The 20,791-nt window shown below is 44.8% G+C and overlaps 1 protein-coding gene across 1 annotated transcript in view; it reads right to left on the reverse strand.

Moving 5' to 3' along the window:
* Window positions 1–12,652, reverse strand: part of FAM49B (family with sequence similarity 49 member B) — a 94,329-nt gene extending 81,677 nt beyond the window's left edge. Inside the window, exon 1 of the mRNA XM_006912919.2 lies at window positions 12,593–12,652. The gene's annotated coding sequence lies outside the window, so the exon portion shown is untranslated. The remainder of the gene's footprint in view (window positions 1–12,592) is intronic.
* Between the last annotated feature and the right edge of the window lie 8,139 nt (window positions 12,653–20,791).

The following is a 20,791-nucleotide window of genomic DNA, read 5'->3' on the forward strand; positions in this document are numbered from 1 at the left end:
GCTTTGGGCATAGCAGGTCCGATATCCTGCTGTGAGAGGTCGGGAGCCTACGCTTCCTGGTTATGACATATCATTGTAATTGCATGATGATTTCTGTACTTCCTTGAACACTGTGAGCTCCGTAAAGGCAGAGGCCATGCTATTTTGTCACCAGCGTATCCCCAGTGCCAGCACAGAGCCTGGCACAAGGCATGCACTCCCACGGTTGCAACCGGTCAGAGAAATGGCATCAGTCCAGTTCAAGTTAACCCAGGCCTAGGGCTGTAACCTTACTCTGAAGCCCTAACGTGCCCATAGCCCTGGAAACAGATAAGCAGGACAAGGAGGTGAGATTTAAATTCTCCCCACAGGAGCCAAAACGCTTAGATCGCTGGCTGTGTGTCCCAATACTGAAAGTCAGCGCCTAAGACCGAACAGAGGCGGTGTTAAACATGAACTAAGGGTGTGGGAAGAGTTTAAATTCTCATACGTTTGAGTTTTGGGGCTACAGGAGAAAAGATGTTGCATAAGGTTTAAAATAAAAACAAAAAACAAAACAAAACAAAAAAACACCTTTCCAAGAGAGAACCAACATGGTCTGAGTTGAGAAGAAGCTTAACTGGTTTAGCTAGCTTCCTCTCTAAAAATCCCGGTGCCGATTTCATGTTAGAACACAGGTTTTATGAGAACGCTTCCTCCCTTCTGTTTTAATGCAGGAGGAAGGTAGGAAAGAGAGTGCTGCTTTCCGCAAGCTCTGGTCTCGTCTGAACCCACAGACTGGAGAACATGTCTGTGATGTCCATTTCAGCATCGACGTAGCATTTTTACTGAACAAGCCGCTTGCATAAATGAGTGTCTGCATCAGAGTTTCTGAATGAATTACCTAACTTCAGAAAATGGAGGGCCAAAGAGGGGTCCAGAGGTGGCCCCCCAGGAGCATAATCCTCCAAGCCTGGACTCTGGGCCCAGAGTCAGGGTCATGGGGGTTCCTGTCTACACTGTCAGAGAAATACTGAGTTCATTTTCAAAGATTAATCTAGATCCTTGAGGCATCAACAGAACCCTGTAAAAAACCTCTCCTAATAAGCAGCATGCAAAAGTTGGTAGGGTGTCTGGTGTGATCTTTCAGTTAAAGGAGGTCAATTAAAGCATTCTGCTTATTTGGCCCTTCATTACACGTAAATATTTTCTGAAGTCAAAAAAAAAAAAAAAATAGTTAAGAGACATGTGTGCCAAATGATGAAGAACCACGCGGAAATGCAGATTTCTTGGGACTTCCCAATCACCCAGAAGAGTAGGGAATGGTTTCTTCCCTGGCGGTAACACTAAACTGATTACCGAGTTCCTATAAACACCTTTTCGTGCTGTTGTACCTTTGCCCATCCTGTTCTCTCTACTGCGAACACCCTTCCCAAAACTCTCACACTCCCGGCCAAAATCCTACCTACCCATCAACACTCCAGTCGGGCATCTCTATGGACTCTGGGTAAGTGCTTCAACATAACTTAGTTCCTGTTTTTACTTTACGATAACACACACCCTTCTAGGATGTGTCCAAAAGACTAGCAAATGGTATGAGGTTTGTATAGCTCTGTGTACTGCACCGAGAAGAGCGCTACAGAAACACAGGGTAATGTTTTATTAATTGATTTATCCTGATTTTTTGAAACACATGTTGTGATTTTGATGGATGACTCAACCAACCTAAGATTAATACCCTGGTTTACGACACTCGTTTCTCTTTCCAAACCACAAGCCAAAATAAACTCATCCTCAATTTATAACTTTGCAAAATGTGCTTTTGCATATCGACTCCTGAATCCACTGCGGTTATTAAAAAGGATGGCTGCATCTGTCAGGATGGGCTAGGTTACGCTGTGGTAACAAACAACCCCCAAATCCAGCTTCAGTGATGACCACAGTGGTCAGTCTAGGATCAACAAGATGAGCCCAACGACTCCATCTTTCTGGACTTCACCCGACAGTGCGGATTAAACGACTCTTTAGCTGACATCAGGTTGAAAGACATGGCCCCTCCTTTCCTTCTTCAGTCCCTAGAGAGCTGTCTTGTAAGGCTGCAGTGCGAACGAGATGTGAAAATATTTGTTAAACACCGCGGCACATAGGTAGCAGTTAGTAAATGATAATGATGGCTAGTACCACGGTCATTACCATTATCCCTACCCCTCTTCGAATAATGATGCCGTCACTATACTTCTCACAGACCAGTAGTTCCTGATCTTGCTTGCATACTGGAATCACCTGGGGAACTTAAAAACTACTACTGCTTGCGTCCTACCTCCAGAGCTGGTGAATTAATTTATCCCTAGCTTTGGAATTTTTAAAAGGTCCCAGATGACCCTAATGTGCAGAAAAGTTTGAGAACCACTGCCACTAAGGCAGCAAAATTCATATCTCTATATAGACACACCGGTATGCACACATGCATACGCACACATATACACTCAAGCTGGCCTGTCACATAAATCTTCTATGGTGGTTCCGTCGGTCAGGGTGGGTTAGGTTGTGCTGTGGTAACAAAGAACCCCTACATCTCAGGCCTGATAACAACCACAGTGGTCACCCTGTACATTCAACAAGATGAACCCAGCAACTCTATCTTTCTGGTCTTTACCTGACACTGAAGCTTATGCATTTTAGCCTCAGGCCTTTCTCATTTCCTCTTTACTTTTACTTCACACCTTTTCTGAGGTCCAGTTTAACAAGTTTGCCATACCCAGTATAAATCAGGACCAAAAAATTATAGTGGTGTGAACAGACTGGGAGGATATCTGGTTAGAAGAGGGACACTGAAAGCCATTAGTGATTAAGACTATGTTTTGTTCAACTCTCTATCCCCAAGACCCAAAACATAGCAGACAACTTAATAGAAATTTAAATAGGTAAATTCATTATCATGAGTAATAACCTGAAAAAAAAAAAAAATGAAAAGCAGACACGAGAATCTTAAACGCACAGCATCTAAGTCGAAACACCTTATGCATCAACTTGTTACCAACCACCATTTCGATTTCTCCATTTTTATTAATTTTCTCCCAGGATGAAATTACATCTGCTGGAATGGAAGTAAGTAAGGTCTGGAGAACTATGAACAAATGAGTGCTCTGTCACCTGGCAGCAAAGTGCAAAGTATGCATGTTGGGTGCAGGTGACACTATGACTACAGACATTTTGTCACAGGCACATGAATGATTTCCGGCAAATCATCTCCTGCTCTGTTGGAGATGATGTCTCTGTGGAGTCTGGAGAAAACCAAAACCTCCAGCTTGTTTGCCCTTGTTTTGACAGTTTAACCTCAGAATCATACTGGCTTCCCATAAACTCTTAAGGAAAAAACATATTCTGTATTTTGAACGTATGAGTTAGCTTGGCCCTAAGGGAAAGAAGCATTGTATACAATTACATAATAGTCTCTTATTTTAAAACTGAATGGCAGCCTCAGGCAGCAAAGTCAAAAAGAGAGAGAAATCGTTTTTTTTTGTAAAATTATCTGAATGTAACCATCTCTTCTGATGCATTGAGTTGACAATGGTTTTGCTTTTCTCAAAAGCTCATTCAATTATCTGTTGCTTATCTGGACCTGGGAGAGTTTTCCTCTCATCTAGAATTAGTTAAAGGAAAAAAAAAAAGCAGGCAGGAAGTCTCTAATAAAAGCTCCAAATGAAAAGCAGTAAGTGCTCCCAAGGCCCTGCTTATTGTAGAGGCGTCATTAGGTGAACTTTGTAGGGTCTAAGATAACGTCTATTTTGTCTACAAGCATTACAAAGAGGAGAGGAAGGAACGTGAGATCCACAGCCTCCGAACCTTTCCCCTTCTCCCAGGTGTGTGTGTCACTGCCGGCCAGCAGCTTAACCTCTCTAAACTTGTCTCTTCACCTATAAAATGGAAATACTTCTCTACTAGGGAGGGGTACTATAAGAACTAAGAACACATGTAAAGTGTCTAGAATTCAATAAAGGTAAATATCTTCCCTCAGATCATTGCCAAAAATCTCAGGAAGCTCACTAGAATGTAAGCTTTTTAAGAGCAGAAAGAAAGCCTACTCATCTTTCTATATCCAGATCCTATGTACTGTCCTCTTAGAGACTATAGTTGCCATTTCAGCATCTACTCTATTCCTCTCCCACAGAGCAGCACCGTCCAGATCCTATGTACTGTCCTCTTAGAGATTATAGCATCTACTCTATTCCTCTCCCACAGAGCAGCACCCTTCAGTCATTCAGATCTCATGGCCAATCCCAGGGGTGGATCCTGAATGGTCTAAGCCAATCAGTGTTATCCCATTTCCTCTGCCACCATGATTGGTTGAGAGATAGAGGCATGTCCTGAGATGATCCAATCAAAGTGAGCTCAGAAATTTTGTTCAGTGGTTCTGGGGAAAGATTAATTTTTTTTTTTTCCCCTGGATGTGAACAAACAAGCGTGTGGTCTAAGAGCTACAGGCAGCCAGACCACCACACTGAAAGGTTCTCTACACTTCTTGGAGCATGTGTATTCTATGTGTGTCTCCTGGCACTGAACAATTCAGAAGCCCTGCTAGCGGCCCTCTTACTACTATGAAGGGAGTCGACCTGAGAGCACAGCCAGTGCAGAAGAGCAAAGTCCAGATAATCACAAAGAAATGAAGCTGGAACCCTAATCAAAGTGTGCCTGAGTCCTACCTTACCTAGCCGCTTTCTGGTCTGTGAACCACTCAACTGCATCTATCAATTTTCCAACTTGAACTGGGTTTTCTGGCCCTCGCAGTTCAAGCGTCCTAACTGATATGTCCTCCTGCATGGCTGAATGAATCACCGAGCCAAGGAGGGTGCAGAAACATCATCGCTCTTCCAACCATTTAACTCAGACTTCAAGTTCCCTGGGAGCAGAAGCCTTCATCGACCTTGGTCACCTGGTCTCCCAGGGACTAGAAGCATTTCCAAATATGGACTCTCAATAAATATCTTTCAAAATAAGTGAATGGAATGAAACCAAATCACCTGGAGTTTTAAAATCTTTTAAAGCTCTACTCCCCAGATGTGTCTGGATCAAAGGAATACAAATTGGAAGGTCATAGGAACCACCTGGAGCCATCAGATAGGCCTGAGCTCAAATCACAGCTCCAATGGAGCTTCAGCTTCTCACCCTGCAAAAGGAACCTAACGTCTATCTCCTTGGGCAAGGGAACCCTGCTAGCAGCCCTCTAGCTAGCACCTGGGGTAGGCTGCATTCGAGAAATTTGTGTCTCCCTCCTGCTGTTTGCCTAACTCTGCTTCATACTGTGGGTTCTGACCTGGGGTTTAGAAAATAGGGTCATCATAGTGGGGGGCCACACCCTGGGTCACCCAGCAGCACCAGCCCTGGGAGGGTAGGGACAGGGAATGTGTACCCTGAGCTTCCCATCCCTTGACACCCACCCGTTCCTTTCAGGTGAGCAGTCCTGGGCAGGGGGCCTATATAAAACTAGGCCATCCAGTTTTGTGGTGCTTCCTCTCTGCTTTGCTTGTTCTTTCCTGAAAGAGGAGGCAAGTGCAATCAGCAGTATCGCAGATCTGCACATCCCTAGAAGCTTCTGACATAATCACTGACAAGTGATGCAGAGCTCAGCTAGACTGCCAGCTCCAAGTGGGCAGGGGCACCCAACGAAAGATTTCCAGAGTACATTGTGAAGATGAGTGAGTCAATAAACAAAGAGTGATGAAATCGAGATTCTTGGAATGGAACTATAGTAAAATCCTATTAGTACACAGATTGGTTATGCAGCAGGTAAATCAAAGACCCAGAGATGAGAACGCTTCTGAGCCTAACAGATGTGGGCTGAACTCTGGCCCTGGAATTCTAGTATCCAAGCCTGGGACCTCAGGCAACTCCTTAAACTCTGAGCCACAGTTTCTTTCTTGGACAAATATAATTACCGAGATTAAATAAGAAAAAAATTTACACGTGGCTATAAACAGGGAGAAACGATTGAAAAAATATATACCAAAATATTAATATCAATGAGCCCCAGGTGGTAAGATTATGGGAGGACTTTTATTTTTTTCTCCTTTTCATGCATTTTTTAATTTTCTATAGTGAACATAAATTGGTTGCCTAATAAAAAACAAAATGAAAATAAAAGTGGGGTGATGTCAGTCAAAGCACCTGCCCCAGGACCTATGACATAAATTAGGGACCCATCAAATGTTCCATCTCTAGGAAACGGCTTTTACATGTCCCCTATGTGTCCTATTTCTTGTTAAATATTACAGCTAATTTAATGTCATCCTTACATGACTTGATTTCAAGGCTTTCTTTTATCCCTCTTCTCTGCAAAGGCTCCATCTGTTAAAACTCCACACTGGGTATTGTATAACCAGCTCATTCATCTGTTCATTCATTCATCGAGGAAACACTGATTAAAAACCTACTATATTGGACATCCTGGCCTTTGCCTACCCCCACTTCCATACACAAACAGTTCCCAGATTTTCTTGGGGAATATCAACGTCCCTCATCCTTAATCCTTGAGCGCTGGGAGCTGCAGACAGACCCTAACCCAGCTTCTTCGCGGGGGTGGGCATTTGACCCAGGATGGCCAATCACAGCATTGCCTTCGCCCGGCCACAGGGATTGGCTCAGGGATGCGCCTGTTACCCGGAGAACACCAATCAGAGACACTGGGACTCAATTCTGAAACTTTTGTTGACCTGTTGTAGAAGTGGCCTTTTTTTCCCCCGCTAGAACTGCTGACAGCTATCTTGCCCACAATCCAAAAGGAAACAGTAGAGCAGTACTGAGAGATGGAGAAAAACGAGGTACGCCTTAGCAACACCATTTAAGCCCCCACGCCTTAAGTTCTACCCCTGGACTTCTCGGTTCCATAAATCAGCAAATCCTCTTGCTGCAAAAGCCAGTCTGAGTTGGGGTTCTGTTTCGAGGTAACAAGAATCCTGACTAATGAAATGTGAAGTGCTGTAACAGATGCTGCGTGTCGGCTACGCACAGATGAAGCGAGATGATCCATGCCATTTTTCCTGGCACTCAGTGTGATGTGGCGATAGCTACAAACAACTACAATCATTTAGAGCCAATAGGATATTTGCTTTAATTAAATACTACACAAAGCAGTAGGAGCAAAGGAAGGGGATGTCAGGAAAGGGCTCACACGAGAAATAGCATTTAAACTTATTACTCTGTATCTGCATTCAGGCAAGGAAGATAGAATTTCTGTTTGGGGGAGTCAAGATAACACTGTGGATACACACTCATCTCACAGTAAACTAAAACCACTACATCCCACATTGCACCTCGGGCAGTGATACTTAAAGTGCTTAAGGGCATGTTCTGAATAAGCCCACAAAAAAGCATCCAGAGAGACAGCAAAGCACCAAGGTCAAACAGCCCTCACTTGCAAGAATTTCATCCCAAAGCTACAGATGATGTTATGCTCTTAAATCACACTCAGGTCAGTTTTTGTGATTTTGATTCTCTAAACTTAACTTTTCACTCCCATTTTCTTGCTTATTCGATTACTGTTGGTGAAATCACAACATCACAACAGCCTTTTCAAGATGAATAACCTATTACCTGAATTTATTACCAAAGGATAAAAAGGGAGAGAAAACCTTTGGTTCCATTAAACATTTCGAGATGGGTTAGATTGCCGAACACAACAATAACAACACCAGAAGCAACTCTGGGGACGTCTATTTTACTAAGAAAGGCCCTGAAGGTCGGTGTTTTCATGCGAACAGAGCTAATGTCTCCTAGACCTTTGATGATGCATACTCAACGGGAGAGCTGTGGAGATAAAATATGTTGGAAAAGGAGGACACCGCAGGACAAATTCTCCTTGCCTTTGTTGTTCCTGAACATATAAGCCATCGATGTGGTCTGGAAACACAGCTCCAACTTTCCAGAGCAAAGACTCTTAGAGTCCAAAAAATTAATACTGACAGAACACTTCCATGTATCTCAAGAGAGGTGCCAGGGATTGGTGGCAGGAGGGAAAAAGGCTTGGGATGCCTTCCCAATAATTTTGATTTTTAAAAAGCAGCTGGGTTACCCCTGTTTCTAAAACACTTTTAAGACGGCTGTTGCATTCCAATTCCTCGACTTGCATGCCATGTGACTTTGCACAGAGACTTTACCTTCCCTCTTCCCGGAAATGGGGTTATTGTTTATCATACATTGACTGGGCAACTACAAGGGTCCCGGCAGGGCCAAGCAATGGAGAGACCTACGGGTATGAGTGTGAGGGCTAGGCCAGACCACGCCAGAAGTGTCTGGTGCTTGGCATGTGCCCAACAGATGCTGGAGATTAGCAACCCCATGGAAATCTGTCAATCTCCTCTAAAAATAAGAGGGGCTTTGATGTTCAAAGTTCAAAGTTCCCCAAGTGAAGATTTTGTTAATAAGTTTGTTTTTAACAGAAAAAAAAAAAAATACTACGTACTTATGTTTAAAAATTCAAAAGAATATAAAGAATATACATACAATAAGATATCTTCCATCCACCCTAGACCCACAATCTCCTTTTCCCCCAAGAGGTAAACAGTATCCCCCACAACAACCTTCTTTCTTGGTGTCTTCCCAGCAACAATCTGTGCATAATCGAGCACGTATATGATTGTGGGTGGGTGTGTATAAGCACTCATTCTTCCCTTTACTTTTTTTACACATATGAGTACACCACATACTCTTTTACGCATTTGGTCTTTTTTTAAACTTAAGAATGTAACCTTTTTAGCATATATGACCAAATACTTTAAACAGTGGCTCAGTATTCGACTGTAAAAATATACCATAATTCATTCAATCAATACCCAATTGCCATACATTTCCAGTGCTTCCAGGGCCTTGCTATAACAAACAATGCTGCAGTGAACATACTTTACATAGATCTGCATACATGTGTAACTACAGGAAAGATGGGACTCATAAGATAAAATCCTTAAAGTGGAATTGCAGGATCAAAGGGTGTGTGCACTTGAGATGTTAGTAGGTAGTGCCGAATTGCCCTTCTAAGACGTACTCATTTTCATTGTCACCAATAATATAATAAGTATGCCAGTTTCTCCACCTACATTCACAAAACGTTTTGTTTTTTAACATAAGGGAAGAAAGTGGGGGCAGAGCTCCACTCTTGTCCCACTGTCCTTTCCTGCCCCTGCGACATCATGAACATGACATTTCTTCTTGCTGAAAATTCCACGCCTGGATGCGCCACCCAGAGATCAGAGTTTAAAACAGAATGAATGTCAGGGCCACAGTTGTCGGAGCCAGCTCATACCAGCTCGCGAGGGCTGACTATACACATCGCTTCCAGTTCTACGTTCAGTGACAATCATGTTGGCAGCTTGAAACTGGTCACGGCGGAAGTATTTATACCAGAGAAACCAGCAGGTGCTACAAGTCAGGGCTTCTTCTTTTTTACTCCCCCAGAAAGACCTTTGTCAAACATATCAGTACATCAACGCATACTACAGTGGAAACTGAGGCTCTACCACCCTTCTTTGAAATTTCCACCCTCAATATGGTCACAAATTCTTGAAACCTAGGACTGGAGAAGATCTGAAGGGGCATCTAATCATATCTTTTAATACTGCCTCTCCCCTCGTCCCCCTTTAGACCTCAGCGGTACCCGCTCATTCTCTCCTCTACGCCTCCTTACCATTCTTGCATATACTCATCTCTTTACCACTTAGTGCTTATTCTTGGTTATTTTCCATAGTGTAGTAATTGTAAACACAGACTCTAGGCTACACTAGATAGCCTGGGATCAAATCCCAGCTCTGTCACTTACCAGCTATGTGACCTTGGGTAAGTGGCTTAAACTACTGTGATTTAGTTTCCTCATCTGTAAAATATGGATGATAACGATAACACCTTCCTTATAATTTTGTTCTCAGGATTAAATGCAAGTATACAGAACAGTGTCTGGCACACACTAAGAATTTAATAAATGTAAACTGTTGTTATTATCTTCTAGTTCACTAATTGTTCCTTTAGCTATGTCTAATCTGTCGGTTAACCTTTTTGTTGGACTTTAATTTCAATGACGATTTTTCATAACAATTTGACTGCTTTTCAAATGAACGTATTCTTTTTTTCATTTTCCTTTACATTTTTGATATTGTCTTTAGTCTTTAACCATTCAAAATATACTGTTTTATAGTTTCTTTTAGCTGGTTCTATTACTTTCAACTCAAAGCAGTTCATTTCATGGAGAGTTCGTATTATTTAATTGTGAACTCATCTTCAGAGGAGATAGTTCTTTCTGTGGGTGTCCTGCTAAGTCTGGGTTGTAGAAATATCACTATGGAGTGATTTTGTGGGATTTCCATGCTATTAGGCCAGTTTTTATTTTAATTTCTCAGCTCGAGAGGGTCGTATATCTCATAGACAATAACAATATAGATTCCGCAACCACATATGGTACAGCCCCAGGTTTTTAATTTCTTGCTGATGGCTTTTTCCCACTAAGGCAAGCTTCCTCTTCGTTTCTCCAGACAGCAGAGTTTTTCTAGCCTCTTTGCATGAGGAAGTGTAACATTTAAGGCTCTCAGGTGCTCAGTTCCACCTGGGGCCCAGGTATTTCTTCTAGACCCACTGTGGCATTAAAACGTCAGCACCCCAGACTCTACTGCCTATTCCTGGGTACAAAAGCCCCGTGGGCTGCCATGGCTTCAGCTTACTTAACCATTTGGCTTAGATTTCTCTCTTCATTTTTGGCACTCACAGACTTCCCTTTCCGATGAGCTCCCCAGGATATAATTCTTATATTTCAGTCAACTCTGTGTTCATATAAGGAAGGACCCATGCAAATCAGCAAAGTCTGCCACGTTACCACAGTGTTTTTGGTCACCAAATCTAAGACAACCACTTACCCATGTTTGTGTTCTGTCCACATTACAACTGTGTCTTCCTCAAGGGTTAGCTTCTAAAGTCAGCATGTAATATGAGACTTGAAAGGAGTCAAAATTCTCCTTGAACATCCCAGAGTAAAGTCCCACAATGGAGACGGACAAACCACCTCCCATTAAGTCTCACACAGCCCGTTTTTCTTCAGCATCAGATTTGGTTTCTTAGGTTGAACACCAGAAGAAATAACTGGCTTGCATTTGGGGGCCTCGTTGTATGATAATCAAAATCTATAAATATGAGAAACACACTCAGTGGCACAAGATGCTCACACTCTAAAAAGCCATAGCAACAAAGACTGACAGAAGGGACAGCAGATCTGTCTCTCTCTTTCACACTCAGTCCAAGAGAGATGCCAGTTGGATGGAATGACAGGATCACCCACGCTACTGGAAGTGTTATTTTTATCTCTACTTTGTTTTGTTTTTGTTGAGCAAGTATATTTGTATCTGGGTGAGTTCGAAGTAGGACTCTTTGGTACGATAGAGATATGATTTCCATACACCAGAACAGTGATTAGCTCCGGGGGCAGGACTAACCACAAAGGGGCATGAGAGAACTTGCTAGAGTGATAGAAATATATGCTCAGATCTGGGTAAGACCTACTGAAAATTCATCAAGCTGTATGATTGTGATTTGTGCCCATCACAGTATGTAAGTTACACCTCAATTAAAATAAAAGTTGGAAGCATGCATGAAAGACTGCTGCGTAACATTCTGCCGACTGATCTCCATTCTACGGCTAAAGCTCTCTACACCCAATCAGTCAAATGGAAGGTTTTGTGGAGACCAGGAAGTCTACAGAAAGAAGAGGCAGAAAAGGGAAGTGCCCTGTTGGGGGCAGAGGACACCCAGGCTCATAGAGTTGGTTTTCCATCAGGGGCCTTACACACTTAACAGTAGTTAAGATCACTGGCTCTCAAGCCAGACTGCTTGGATGTGAATGGTGCCTCTACCCCTGCAAAGGACTATTTGTGCCCCTCGAAATTCATATGTTCAAACGTAACCCCCAACAAGACGGCATTTGGAGGAGGGATATTTGAGAAGTGATTGGGTCATGACGGTGGAGCCATTATGAATGAAATTAGTGCCCTTATAAAATTAGTGCCCTCGCCCCTTCTCCCACGTGAGGTTATAGCAGAAAGATGAACGAGCCTTCATCAGACACCAAATCTGCTGGCACCTTGATCCCTGGACTTGTCAGCCTCTAGGACAGTGAGAATTAAAATTCTGTTGTTTATATGGCCCCTCGTCTATGGTGTTTTGTTACAGCAGCCTAAATGGACCGAGACTACCACTTATAGTGCAGTGAACTTGGGCAAGCTCTCATCTTTGAACCTCAACTTTCTAGGGCTGTCATAAAGTTCAAACAAGATAATTCAGACAAAGCTCTTAGTATTCAACAGCATCCAATAAACGTTAGCTATTAGTAGCAGGAGCACTGATAACAGAATGGCAGTGTTGTCTTCTCTCCAAAGTTATAGTTCTTATCTAATATTCGATTCTCGATAAATATTCTTGGAGTGAAGGAAAGAATGCATATGGATTCTAATTCCAGCAGAGGCAGAGGCTTCTTATTTCTATTGAACTGAAATCTATATCTTGGCCTAATATTACCATCCACTTTAAGTTTTCTTCACAGTGAAGTGGTTAAGAGCACAGGGGCTGAAGCCAGACAGCCATGGTCAAATTAGGCTCTGTTACTTACCAACTCGGTAGCTTTGAAAGAATTACTCAAACTCCAGGTCTTAGTTTCTTCTCCTGTAAAAGAGAGTGATAACAAGGACTGAGCGAGAAACAACAGACCTCAGCACACAATAACCCCCGGTAAACACACCCTAGCTGCCATTATTTTTTTCCCATACCGAAGACACGGTCTGGGAATACCATCTCCAAATTCCATTTCTTCGGACCACTAGAGTTCACAGAGCATGTTCCACAAGCATTTTTCTCATTGAATGTTCAAAACAGTATTAGGTATTACAAATAAAGAAATGGAGATTCAGAGAAGTCCAGTAACTTAACTAAAGGTTGCACAGTAAGGAAAGAGCAAAGTCCCAAACCAACGTCTATGACTAAAGGACAGTTTGGCTGGACTGTGTTGTCCCAGGAACAGAGGGTACATCCAGACTGTCCTTTCAGATTGGGAATTCTATGACAAAGGGTGCTGGGTTACAGCAGTGAGTCTTGGTCCCAGCAAAGTGCTCAGCTCAACTTGAGTTTGATCTGGTGTTAGTCATTCTACCTCTGAATCACTTCCCGTTTTAGGTTTCTACACTGTAGAGAAAGGAAAACAAACATGTACATTACACCACCCTTGTCACCCTCAATCTTAGAGATTTGGACAAAAACTTACGAATCAAAGGGAGTTTTCATAAAAACCATAGTTAGACAACATCCCATTCGAGCACATTCACCAGCATTTAGCGTAAAGATGGGGGCGAAGTCGGCGGTGTCTAGACGCTCTTATTATTGTGTCAAAGGGAAACAATGCCTTTTTCTGGCCTTTATTTTGATTAAATCTTCAGTTGCACGAGTGTTTTCTCTTTGCTTTTCATCGGGTGCTGAAACTACCGGAAGCCACTTAACCTGCCTCATTTTATTCACAAAAGGTTCGGAGGCCATGTCTGTCGGATGGTCCTGGGAGAAAGAACGCAATCAGCTGATCACGGCCCCCACTTCGGCTGCTTCTGCCAGCAATCCTTTTGTTCGCCAGCACAGGTTTTATTTTTGTTGTTTTTGTTGCATGTGGTTTAAAATTCCCTTTTAAATAATCATCACAGAACTGCTCTGGTGGCAAAGAAAGAGGGGATTTAAGAGCCATCAAAGCATACTCACAAGCTGAGTCCTCAAATGTGGCCAACGCAACCCACACCCTGCATGGGTGTGTGGACGCACAACATGCACACACATGTACACGCACACGCAGATGCCCCCCCAACAAAATGATTATAGTTCTTGCGACTCCTCCCGTTATGTCTTCCAGTTACATAAAGGGTTTTTTTAATTTCTGATTCTTTGACCACATTTACAAAAAAGAAAATGGGGACACGTTGTTCCCTTGGGAAAAATTTTAGGGCCTTGGGCAAAAGTCCTAGAAATTAGAAAAGGTGCACCAACTCACTCTCACGAAACCCTTTCTCTGTTTTAAAAACATGAAGAGTAAGTTGGTCATCGCATCCTTTAGGGGTAAACCCAGGACACAGAGTAACAATCCTATGGGAAAGTGGTCATCCCAAAATAAGAGGGACTTATTTTCTCTTGCACGACGTGGGCAGTGAGAACCTGGACTACGGATCTGAAAGCCAGTTCTGATCTTGTCTTCTCTTTAGACTCACTATGAGCTCCAGGCCCTGAGCAGTCCCTCAGAGCTGTGTGACAGTGGCGAGTCGCTGAACCTCTCAGCTCCTGCAGCCTCTGCTGTCAAGTGAGGATACTCATTCATTCAAGAACTATCTACGGAGCATCTATGATGTGCTAAGCATACAACCACAGAGATAATTCCAGGAATTAAACCGTTCCAGCCACCCAGGAGCTCATGGATTCGTGGGGCAATTACAGGCAAACAAGTAATTACAATAGAGAATGAAAATATGATACAACAGGGATGAGTCCAGGTGCTGGGCAGTCACAGACAAGGGTATTTAATTACTCAGCAGGGGATCGAAAGTGATAGGTAGAGAAAAAGCTTCCCCAAGGAGGCGATACCTAAGCTGAGAACAAAAAGACAGGTTAGAATCTGCCCGCCCCGGCCGAGGCAGGAGGCGATCGGAGCAGAACTGACAGCACGTGCAGAGGCCCGTGGGCTACGCCGCTGGTTCAGGTGGTCAAGCACGAGAGGTGGGAAGACAGATGTAGGATATGTCGACCCGGATACGCAAGCAGGTGAGCTTGTCAGGGTAACTTGCCTGGACTAGCTGGCCTCCGGACGTCCCTCCCAGCCCTAAGGGCTGATTCTGTGATCTTTCGAGAACCCAGATCCTCCTCTTGCCCTGACAGCTGTTTCGCCAGCACTCCGAAGTCCCTGAGGTCACTCCAGGGCACGAAGGAAGTCCCAGCCATGCCACGTGGGCCCTCCTCCTTCCCCTTTCTTTTTCCTTTTGGGAGTGACTGGGCAGTGACTCAAGGAAGGTGCTGTCCTCTACTTGTCATTTATTTCTAGAAAACGCCCAGGGCTCACATATACAATCAGTCTTCTCACGGGACTGACCCCGCTCTCCCACCTAGCTCCTGACCCAGGTGAAGAAATGCTGGAATTATCTGTGTCCCTGTCTCCTCCAGGACACTTTAAGCTACCTGAGGGCTGACATTGTTTTGGTCATCCTGGTGCTTCCAGCACCTGGTACTGTGCCTGATGCATAGTAGGTCCTCAAAAATACATGCAGAACTGAATTGATTTCTTCTCTCTGCAAATGAACACCTGTCCAGAGCCCCACTAAACGGCGGCTCCGTCTGAGGCCAGGGCAGGAGACCCAGACACCCAGAGCCCTGCCAACTCTCCTCCCCAGAGCTCTGCAGATGACACCTGGGACTCAGGGTCCCTGAAAACTGACACTCGCCTCATTATACCAGTGAAGAACGCCAGGTTCAAAAGAATGATGTGACTGGCCCAAGGTCTCTTAGCAAATGTGATACAATGTTTTTAAAAGGGCACAAAGTTCTTAAATGGAAGGCTATCCAGCCACCCTCCCAGGAACGCTGCTTATTTTAGGAGAAAACACTGAACACTGGCAGGTCTAATGATCACCAATTACACCACACGCTCTGGACTCCAGGGATTTCCTAGGCAGGACCAAAAGTTCCCACTGACGCTAATCCATTTATGAAGATGTCCACACAGTTTTTTTAAGGACCAGTTATGTTTTTGATTAGGAATCATTTTTTTAGGTTAATTCTCTATTATGTGATCTTAAGACTCTAACATTTTTCAAAGGAAAGTTGAGCTCCCCAAACCATTTAATTTCTTCATATTTTTTAAAGTTTTGATATTAAACAACTTTACTATGTCATCAAAGACGATTTTTAAAGAAGCCATTTCAACCTATAACGCCTCTACCCAAAGAATTCCTCACCATTCTGTGTCCTCTTAAACTCTTTTATTCACAGATCTGTACTCTGTGCACATGTGTGTATTTCATCAAAAGGAATTACCTCTAGTGTAGAAGTTCCTTAAATAGTCTTTTTTCTTATAAAAAAAACACTCTTATAAGACACTGACATGTTTCTGATAAACATCATAGTCAAACCCAGGCGACAAATTCAGTGCACCTGGAAATTCTGGGTCTGAGACATTTAGGACAACATTTCTAACCCGCTCCATTTCATAATCCTTCCGGCACTTCCCACATCCCAGCTAACGGGAAGCTGACAAAGGAAAACAGGTGTTTTATTTATTCCGCCTGGCAGAGCAAACGCACCTCCTGAAGTCTGCAATAACTGCTTATTGCTGAGGAGTTTAAGCCAATATTTTTCTGCGAATGAAATAACATCTCAAATATCTAGCACGGTGGTTCTCACCCTGGCTCAAGCAGAATTTACGGAGAAGGAAGGAAAAGTTTTAAAAATACTGCAGCTGGGTCCCAACCCCGCACAGTTAAACAGCCTCTCTGAGGACCAAATTCTTGCACCACGGTTTTCCAGCACTCCCCAGGTAATTGTAATGCACTGGGCTAGGATAACTCATTAGTCAAAGGAAGCCCACGGGAATCTGATCTAGAAAATGAAGAACTCATTGTAATTAAATACAATTGCAGGCGTAAAACTACCTAACAGTGCCGGCTACCCAGAAGACACTTAACATGTGTTAAACAAAAGATAGAATTCAAAGAATTACTCCTCCTCAGTGAATCGATCTTGTGATTTTATTGGCTTGTTTATCGTTGGCTGGTTTTTCTTAGCCATGATTCATGCTATCCCTCTTAATAAAATTGTGAACTTATACCTATAATCCTACTCAATTACAAGAGCTCTGTAAGTTTCCAACGATCCCTAATCACTTATTTAATAACATTTTCTCCCAGAACAGTGGCTAATATATACTAAGCACTCAATAAATGTTGGTTTTTATAATAATTATTCCATAATATTATGATCTACAGCTTATACATTTTAAAAAACATTCTTAATGAAGTGGCAGTACTTGCAATTCTCTGAGCAACTGAAAAATTTGCTTTTACCCTTAAGAATTCTCAGATATTTTAGAGGAAAGGAAGAGACTAACATGGTAGGGTGTTTAACATATCGGTAAACATTCAAAACAAATATTTTTAAGCTTTAATCCATCATCTCTTTCAACTAATAGCATTAATTATTATTGTGTATTAGAGTAAGTGGTCTGTCTTTCTCAAAAAGTCGAATTCAGCATACTATTGATTTAAGAAACATAAGTTGAAGGTGGGGAGGAGGTGAAGGAGGCGGGAAAAGATTAATTGCACTGAAGAGCCCCAGTGTGCCAGGCTTAACACCATCTCAGCTACACCGTAAGCCTGTGAGCTAGTTCTCGCCTTGCCCTTCTGCAAACGGAAAAGCGGAGAGATGAGGACTAACAGATGAGCAAGACAAAGATGGTGTTTCTGAAATAACGAAGAACCCATTATCAAACACGTTCTCAGCGTAAGGATGTGTCGCGTTTTAAGATATACCACTCTTTACATGAAAAAGTGACACGGGTAGAGGCACAGAATATTATTTCTGGGTATCTGGTCTAGTCCCTGATTTTATAAGTGGGAGAACCTGAATCGTGGGAGAAAAGAACTTGCCTGGGGTCAGAGTCTCGGATCATAGCAGAATCAGGACCAGCTACCAAGATGCCCGACTCCTAACTACCCAGGTACGCTCATTTAGCTCCTCCTACTTCCAACCTGGTCAACTGCATCCCAAGTGTCTGTTCTCAGTTCAGGTGTACCCCCTTCCACGGAGCTGACAGTCTAGATCGGAGGCCCGGCTGGATGTATCCTACTGAATGTATTCCTTTCTCAGTTGAAGAAGGGCACTCCCTCCCACTTGACCTGAATGACACTGTCACTTATACAACTAGCTTCTCCCCTGACCTTCGAGGAACTCTTTATTAAACTGTGTCCTGGACCTGAGCACAGTAGTGACATCTACATGGAAACTGTATAGTGAACAGAAGGACCAACTTGCCCCAGGCTGCAGGTAATGTCTCAGCTTTAGCAAAGCCAAGTCCAGGACAACCTGGGACAGCCGGTCACTCTAGTTGTGGACATGAGCAGGGTAGCACACCCTGCTCACAGTCCCCTCTCTCTAACCATCCTCAGCCATACAGGCCTAGCCCCAGAGTCCTGTTTGTGCCATGTGGTCACTCTGGCTCAGTGTTGTCCCATAGGACTTGCTACAGTGACAGAGATGTTCTATACTTGCTTTGTCCAATATGGCAGCACCAGCGGTACGTGGCTACTGAGCCCCTTGGCTCTGGCTAGTGTAACTGAGTTAATTTAATTTGATTTAATTTTAATTAATTTAAATTTGAATAGTCCCATGTGGCTAGTGGCTACCGTACTGGACAGCTCAGCTCTGGTTTTACGTATGTCAACCTAGGTATGTGAACTTTGGAGTCAGACACTCCTTGGTCCAAATCGTGACCCGGTCACTTGCTAATGTGTCACAACTTCTTGGGGAAGCTTGCTTCTGCATCTGGAATCCTTACGAATTTACTATATTTGGTAAGTAGCTGATCCATAGTAGAACTTCAAAAAATAGGATTTCTTTAGAAGCAGCTAAACCAAATCTATGTAAAAATGCCGAGAAAAATCTGATTCTGAACCAAAAATAGCGCACAAGTGGGCATCGTTTTGACCAGATCTCCGATCTCTGTCAGGTTTCCATTTTGATTCTTACGTTTTGCTCTGGCTGTCCTGCAGGGCTCGCCAAGCCTGGATTTCTGTCCCAGGCCTGCAGCTAGCTGTCACTGAGTTCCATCATAAGATGCCACGGAAGGTGGGGCAGGCAGGGGTGTAACTGGGTAACTGGGAGCTACCGAGTCAGGTCACGTGAGCAGGGAGGAGGTGGAAGCTTGGGGTCCCTACTTCGCTCACATGCGTTCGGTACAGGCTAGGGGCCCCCAGGGGCGACGCGGGACGCACTGGGCACCCCCGGGGAGCCCGCTCTGCGCAGCGTGGGGGCCCGCGCGTCTGCCAAGGCCGCCGCCGCCGCCTCCCCCTCCCGCGGGCGGTCGGGGCGCCGGCAGAGGCGAGCAGTGGCTGCGCAGCCCCCTGCGGCACTTCCTCTCGGCAGAAATGGGCGGTGGGTCCCAGGAGAAGCCAGCTGCGGATCAGAATCACCTGGGGAGCTTTTAAAAAACAGTCTGCCCCAGAACTGGGAATCTGTTCGCAGAAAGCTCCCAGGTGACTGTGCCGCGCAGCTGGGGACCCGGTATTTTCCCTCAGAACGCTCGGGAAGGTGATGCTGATGAGCAGCCAAGGCGCGGGGTCGGGGGAGGGGACCGACGGCAGGGCAGAGACAGGCGCTATGAGGGTCCCCTCGTTAACGGGTACCCTCCCCTTGGCTGCAGAGACAAGTCAGGTGGCTGCAGGGCCCCGAAGCCAGAGCTGGGACACTGGCTGCTCCCCTCCCTCCCACCCCAGCGGGCAGAGTGCCCTGTGGTTCACAGGGCATTCTGGTCCAATGTGCCCTGTGCAGCCTTGCCCAGCTAGCCCCTGAGAACCCAAGGGCAGAAGCCCAAACACATGCACCTCTCTCCTGGTGTCCCAGGGCTGGTGCCGGCACCAAGGAAGCCCACAAGAAACGCTATTATTGTGGTTGTTATTCTCATTTCACCGAAAAGGAAACCAGCTCCTAGAGATGGTATGACTCAGACAAGGTCCCATGATGCTTCGGGCAGGGCTGGGACAGGAACTCTGGGCTCCTGGGTTCATTCTCTTGCCCACACCCCAGGTTGCTGCCCATCTCTGCCCTTCCCCCCACCATACACACATTTTTCTCTCTTATAGCCAACATGTGGGCTCTGTCCGTCAGGATAAAAATCTCAGTACCCTAAGGGCTCTCATTTATGGGGCCCCACCTATACTCCAAAACAGTCTGTGGGGTCTTCTAAAAACACTTTTGGGCACTATACCGGGGGGGGGGGCATGGGGGGTTGCACGCTCTGGAGCCTGACACACACGGATTGCCACTAAACAGCTAGGTGATCTTGGATATGTTTCACAACCTCTCTGGGCTCAACTTTCTCAGCTGTAAAATGGGAGTGATCACATTTACCACTAAACACGGTGAAGATTATTGAGATCAGGCGAAGGTATCAATCAGATGGTGCCGTGGCCAGCCAGGAGGAAGTCCCAACGGGTGGTCGGCAGTACTCAGGTGGGAGGCGTCATCTTTCTCATCACCTGCTCCACCCTCCAGGTCCTAGCCCGCAAAACCTCCAAAGTGGGCACCCTCTTATCTAATTCGCCCCCTTCTCTCCCCACAGGCTGGCCTGGGCCAGCTGACCCACCTCACTGCCCCTCACCTGGCCTCTCCTCTTGGGTGCCTGGACCACCCTGGAGGACCAGGTGACCGATGATGTGGCCAGAAGCACCATATGTTGTCCCCCTCACCCGGCCCCCGGGCCCCCCAGAAATAATAAACAAGAAGTAACTCTTTCTATTCCTTATTCCAGACTTCCTGACTTAAAACCAAATATTTGCACACCCTCCAAGGCCTATAAACCTGAATTGCTCACAGAAAAAAAAAAAAAAAAAAGCCTCGGTGAGAAGAAAGCGAGCGTGGGCAGACGCGGCCCAGGCAGACCTCAGAGGAGCCTCGGAGGGCCGCGCAGCCCCAGCCGCGAGCGTGGGGCAGCGGGGCACAGCGCCGCGGCCAGAGCAGTCTCCCTGCTTTTCTCCATCGACCTCCACAAAAATCAGTGGCACATTCAGTCTGCGAAAGG

Source organism: Pteropus alecto, unplaced genomic scaffold (assembly GCF_000325575.1).
Source record: "Pteropus alecto unplaced genomic scaffold, ASM32557v1 scaffold105, whole genome shotgun sequence".
Lineage (NCBI taxonomy): Eukaryota > Metazoa > Chordata > Mammalia > Chiroptera > Pteropodidae > Pteropus > Pteropus alecto.